Below are 7,277 nucleotides of genomic sequence, written 5' to 3'. Positions count from 1 at the left end.
TTGCGCACCAAACAGGTTGGGGACTTTCCACTGGCCTCTTATTGAAAATGCAAATTTTCCCTCATTTTTCAGAATAAAGGCCTGAAACAATGTCTAAAGACTGTTCACAGCTAGTGGAAGCCATAGGGAACGGAATCTGAGTCCTATCCCTTTAAATGGTGGATAGGCTTTCAATGGAAAAACACCCATTTCAAAATAATAGCACTTCCTGGATTGACTTTCCTCAGGTTTTTGCCTGCCATTTAAGTTATGTTATACTCACATACATTATTTTAACAGTTTTTAAAACTGTAGAGTGTTTTCTATCCAAATCTACAATTATATGCATATCCTAGCTTCTGGGCCTGAGTAGCAGGCAGTTTACTTTGGGCACGCTTTTCATTCAAAATTCCCGAATGCTGCCCCCTATCCCCAAAAAGTTAAACAAAGCATGTGTGTCCATTTATGCTGATGATTCAACCAAAGCTGAACTAGCTGTTATTGGCAGAGAGGTTTGGAACTCTTTCTTATTCGCCTATTAACTAATTTACTGTCTGGTGATGTCACTCCATCACACCAAAAGAGGCTGAAATTCCAGGCGATCTTTTCAAACACTAAAAGAGCATTATCATCCTTTTTCCAATTTCACAGTATTATTCCAACCTGGAAATATATACAAAACACAGAGAATCTAGTTTTTGACTGAACTGGGACTTTAATAGAACCAAAGTCTCATGGGGCTTTGGGGACTTAAATGCCGCTTGTTCCCTATGACGATTTCTAAGTATTTTAGTGTCTCTCTGGGTGGGAATGTGAACTGTTATTCTTACACAGTCTTTCTCTATGTTATTTATCCTTTGATTATTGTCTCTGTGCTGAGCTATTTTAGGCTGTTCTGTAGCACTAGCCCCAAGTCAAATGATGCTGCCTTATCACAGGTCATTATAGCAGGATTGGGGCCAATTCCATTTCAATTCAGTCAATTCGGGAAGTAAATTCCAATTCACAATTGTATTCTCATTGAAAAGCATTGAGAACATTGTTAATTGGAATGGGAATTTCAGTTGACTTCCTGGATTGCCTGAATTGAAATTAAATTGAGCACAACCCTAATATATAGTGTTTTTATTTTTATTTTATTTCACCTTTATTTAACCAGGTAGGCCAGTTGAGAACAAGTTCTCATTTACATTTGCGACCTGGCCAAGATCGCAAAGCAGTGCGACAGAAACAACAACACAGAGTTACATGGAATAAACAAGCGTACAGTCAACACAATACATAATCATTACAGGATCACACTTACCTGCTGTCAGAGTGGCACCTGCTGATCTGAGAATGTTAAGAGAAAAGTATGTAATATTGTTAATATTAAATTGATTATATTGCCGCTTATGTGTCTTTCCACCTCAACTGTAGTGGTCCAAATTGGCAATGAGATACAGAGTACGTATGTCCTATAACTTTAAATGTAGCGGTCCAATAATACATTGGTGTATGGTTACTCTAATAATGCATATTCCAGTTATCATTCTTAACAAAGCTTCATGCTGAAATGACTCATTTGCTGTAGCTATAACCCTCGGTACACATCGGATGCCATCCCAATGGACAGCAGTACATTCCACTGTGCATTATCAGCCATAAGCCTATCAAATTCAAGAATCAGCCAGCATAGTGTCTCTTGCTGATCTGTGTTTTTAAACAGATGATTTAGGTGCCATGCAAGCCTAGATACAATGTATTGTAATGACAAAGCGTTGTATGCTTGTAAGAATGATGCACAAAATGATCAATACAAATGATTGTTTCAACGGTTTTAGACTCATCGTTTAGGTTGGACTGCTTTACCAATGAAAATGGTTGGCTACTGGCAGCTCAATGCAGTGTGAAGAAAACAAGCTGAACCACAGTTTTAATTGTTTTACAGGCCGATATTATTGTCACGTGTTTTGTTTTGTTTATCAGAGGAATTATTTTGGGGCTGTTATTATGAAGGATATTCATTTGTTATTATTTCGTTTTTTGTCACTGAAAACATAATTGATGTGTCCCAAGAAACTTGAAATAAATGTATCATCATTCATTCTGTTCCAGTTCTTAATATTGTTCTATAGAAACTGTTATTTTACACAAAATGTAGCCGTTTTATTGTCCATAGTGTTTTCTGGTTTAGTTAAGGTTTAAGTGAGAATATGGAGCATACTATTGGTAATAACAAGCAATGTCCTTCCTTATTTCCTTTAGGGGGTAGTTTATGAAGTGTGAAGCAGTGTGAAGCGAGTGTATTCTTCATTAGATAATGGTTAATCATTGTCCGATTTCTTATCAGATAACTTTTATACACTGTATGTAAGGCTTTTATGTTCATCAACACATCTAATAGGATCACATCTCATCAGCAAACAGTCATAGTTACTGGTAGGATTGTAGTTCCCCTTGATTCAATTGGCTATGTTGTTTTGGCTATTTAAAGTCTCATGAACTATTACATGCCTTCTGTGACAAGAGACAATATGGGAGTGACAGATATGAGGTAAGGAAAGTGAAACTCATTCATTGTAATGATTGTAAACAGTGCGGACTCGGCACAAGAGCAAGGACAGATTCAACCGAGCTAGGAATCCAGAATTCTCTCGGAAACAGGGGCGGATCGGCTGGGAATAGAGAGGGACCATTATATAACTGTTTAGTTATAGAGACGTTCTGCTCAACTCTTTAATCTTTCTATTGTTCTTATGTGTATCTATTATGACTTAATTGACATTGTTTTTAGCATGAACTACAATAGAAGTTATGATAAGTTTGACTTAGTTTTATTTGTGTTTTCTTTCTTTGCTGTCTGCTGTAAAGAGTATTTTGGTCTTTGAAAATAGCTCTATAAATCCCATGTATTGTTACTGTTACATTACTGCTGCTCTGGAAATATTTGATCATCAAAATGAAAAATAACATTTAAACCAGCTGTTCTTGAGAATGATTGTATTACGGCTCTCGTTTGTAGAAGGAAGAGTGGACTAAGGCGCAGCGTGGTAGGAGTGCATCGTATTTTTATTGATAACACCAAAATAAAATAACGGCAAAAAAAGGAACGCGAACAGTTCTGTCAGGCACAGACACTAAACAGAAAACAGAAAAGATCCCACAAAACCCAAAAGGAAAATGACAAATTATATATGATCCCCAATCAGAGACAACGATAGACAGCTGCCTCTGATTGGGATCCACACTCGGCCAAAAACAAAGAAATAGAAAACATAGACTTTCCCACCTGAGTAACACCCTGACCTAACCAAACATAGAGAATAATAAGGATCTCTAAGGTCAGGGCATGACAGATTGGGTATACACACTAAAGTCTATCTGCTTTGGCAATATATTTTATATGAAATTCTTAAACTGAACAAATCTTAGTAATTTTTACATCTCTGAGCAAAAATGCGTTACTTCATTGATGCTGAAAACGTATGACACCTAAAATAATTATAAAACATGTACAGTACCATTTAAAAGTTTGGACAAACCTACTCATACAATGTTTTTTTTTTATTTTGTTTTTAAATGTTCTACATTGTAGAATAGTGAAGATATCAAAACTATAAAATAACACATATGGAATCATGTAGTAACCAAAAAAAGTTTTAAACAAATCAAAATATAATTTATATTTTAGATTCTTCAAAGTAGCCACCATTTGCCTTGAAGACAGCTGCACACTCTGGAGAAAAGACTGACTGCATCACTTCTTGTTTTTATAAGAAACATTAATGTTTTGGTAATTCCAAATTGTTTGCATAATCAACTTACACACAGCACTGACACACACACACTTACCCCACCAGACAAGCCACCAGCAACACTTAATGGCACAACGCCTCTCCCCCATGTGACCTACTTGCTGTGTGTAAGTACTGACATGTGTAATGCGCACACACACACTGTTAATGTTTTTAAATGTTTGTAAACTGTAAAGTATTTTGTCTGTAATGTATTTTTCGTTATGTGTCAGACCCCTGTAAGATTAGCTGTCGACATTGACGGGGCAGCAGGTAGCCTAGTGGTTAGAGTGTTGGGCCAGTTACCGAAAGATTGCTGGATTGAATCCCCGAGCTGACAAGGTAAAAACGTATCGTTCTGCCCCTGAACGAGGCAGTTAACCCACTGTTTAATGGTAGGGTGTCATTGTAAATAAGAATTTGTTCTCAACTGACTTGCCTAGTTAAATAAAGGTCACTTTTTTTTTTAAATACAAAAAAATGTCTTCTGTACTTGTGGTGGCCTTAACTTCATGTTGGTTTGCAATTATAAAATTGACAAAGTTCCAGTGAAATTCTCTGCTTTTCATCGGCATGTTTTCTTGTCGACGTCCTTAATTTATAAGCATAATTTTTCTCCACACATATATTATATTGGGGCATATTGTATAAAAATACTTCTTTGTTTTTAGAATATTGGTTCCGAAATAATATCCTATTTGTGAGCCAACTTGTAAATGCAGAGTTTAAAAAAACTTAATTATAAGGAATTCTTATCACTTTACAAGATCCCTGTAACACCTAAAGATTTTGCAATTGTTTTAGATGCCATTCCCTCAGGTGTTGCTTTATTATTCAGGAAAGTGTCAAGACCTGACCTTCAGAACCTACCTTCCGTTGACCCTGTTGACTCATCAGTAGGAAATAGTTTTATTTTAGTCCATTCAACAACAATAGAGCTATAAGAGCCTTGTTTCAACAGGATGTTGTATCTATACCTTTTACCTCATGCCTTATTGGAATGCTTTTATTGATAATGTCTGTTGGGAAAAAGTTTGGACGTTACCACACACGTACCTACTTATTAACAAAATTATGAAAGTTTAATTGAAAATTATTCATAAGTTATATCCTGCCAACCACTATATGAAGAAGTTAAAAAAGAACATAAATTAAAATTTTACCTTTTGTAATGACCACCCACAAACAGTGTTGCATCTTTTTTTACATTGTATTCATGTAAGGAATCTGTGGCAAGACATCAGTAGATGAATCATTTAACACATTTATGAAGATTTTACACTATTATTGAGAGATGTGCTGCTTGGATTATTTACTTATGATACAAATAAGTTTAAATAATTTTATGTAATTAATTTCATTTTTCTTTTGGCCAAATTTCCCATTCAGAAATGTAAATTTACAAACAAAACACCACATTTTATTACCTTGCAAAAAGAAATTTAACTATATTTTAAGACAATGAAATACTCTGCCAACAAAAAAGCTGTTAAAATTATAAATGTGTGTATGTCCTTGTGTAATGTGATATTGTACCCCCTAGCCCCGCCCCTAGCCCCGCCCCTAGCCCAAATGTCCTTTGTATATTCTTTATATGTACTTGTCTTCCCCATCGACTTTTTGTATTGAGTTGTTGTTAATATATATATATATATCGAAGGAGTGCCTGCATATGCGCAGTTCGGCGCCAGACGAGCTTATTTTTAATCTATGGTATAATGGCGTTCGCAACAATAGGATGCGCATTCTGCCATCTACTGTGCGGGAGGATAATAAGGATCCCCAAAAATATTTTTTGGGGGGTAAAAATAAATAAAATATCATACAAACTATCAACAACAGAAAATACTGCACAAAAACAACCTGCTTTTCTGTAAAAACGAATTCTAATCAGGTCCCTACACAGGCTCAGATTACCAATTTATTTGTATTACATTCATACAGAATTTCTATAAGAATATAAATGTGAGAACACCACTGGTCAAAACTTTAAGAACACCTACTCATTCAATGGTTTTTCTTTATTTTTACTATTTTCTACATTGTATAATTAAAGTGAAGACATCAAAACTATGAACTAACACATATGGAATCATGTATTAACCAAAAAGTGTTAAACATATCAAAATATATTTTAGATTCTTCAAAGTAGCCACCCTTTGCCTTGAAGACAGCTTTGCACACTCTTGGCATTCTCTCAACCAGCTTCATGAGGTAGTCACCTGGAATGCATTTCAATTAACAGGTGTGCCTTCTTAAAAGTTAATTTGTTGAATTTCTTTCCTTTTTAATGTGTTTGAGCCAATCAGTTGTGTTGTGACAAGGTAGGGGTGATATACAGAAGATAGCCCTATTTGGTAAAAGACCCCTAATTTGGCAGCAGCTACTCTTCAAATCAAATCAAATTGTATTTGTCACATGTACCGAATACAACAGGTGTACAGTGAAATGCTTACTTACAAGTCCTTAACCAACAATGCAGTTAAGAAAAATACCTAAAAAAAAGAAATAAAATACCTAAGAAATAAAAGTTACAAATAATTAAAGAGCAGCAGTAAAATAACAATAGCGAGTCAATGTGTACAGTACAGAGTCAATGTGCGGGGGCACCGGTTAGATAGGTAATTCAGGTAATATGTACATGTAGGTAGAGTTATTGAAGTGACTATGCATAGATAATAACAGAGTAGCAGTGTAACCGGTGTGAAATAGTTAGCTAGTTAGCGGGGTGCGCGCTAATAGCGTTTCAATTGGTGACATCACTCGCTCTGAGACCTTGAAGTAGTTGTTCCCCTTGCTCTGCAAGGGCCGCGGCTTTTGTGGAGCGATGGGTAACGATGCTTCGTGGGTGTCAGTTGTCGATGTGTGCAGAGGGTCCCTGGTTCGAGGCAAGGTACGGAAAGCTATACTGTTACAGCAGCAGCGTGAAAGACGGGGGGCAATGCAAATAGACTAGGGTAGCCATTTGATTAGATGTTCAGGAGTCTTATGGCTTGGGGGAAGAAGCTGTTTAGAAGCCTCTTAGACCTAGACTTGGCGCTCCAGTACCACTTGCCGTGCGATAGCAGAGAGAACAGTCTATGACTAGGGTGGCTGGAGTCTTTGACAATTTTTAGGGCCTTCCTCTGACACCGCCTGGTATAGAGGTCCTGGATGATAGGAAGCTTAGCCCCGGTGATGTACTGGGCCTTACGCACTACCCTCTGTAGTCCCTTGCGGTCGGAGGCCGAGCAGTTGCCGTACCAGGCAGTGATGCAACCAGGCAGTGATGCAACCAGTCAGGATGCTCTCGATGGTGCAGCTGTACCTTTTGAGGATCTGAGGACCCATGCCAAATCTTTTCAGTCTCCTGAGGGGGAATAGGTTTTGTCGTGCCCTCTTCACGACTGTCTTAGTGTGCTTGGACCATGTTAGTTTGTTGGGGATGTGGACGCCAAGGAACTTGAAGTTCTCAACCTGCTCCACTACAGCCCCGTCTTCCTGGGGTCCAGCAAAATTGAGGCAGTTCTACAATTTTAAAAA

Source organism: Salvelinus fontinalis, chromosome 6 (assembly GCF_029448725.1).
Source record: "Salvelinus fontinalis isolate EN_2023a chromosome 6, ASM2944872v1, whole genome shotgun sequence".
Lineage (NCBI taxonomy): Eukaryota > Metazoa > Chordata > Actinopteri > Salmoniformes > Salmonidae > Salvelinus > Salvelinus fontinalis.
This window is presented reverse-complemented; position numbering follows the sequence as displayed.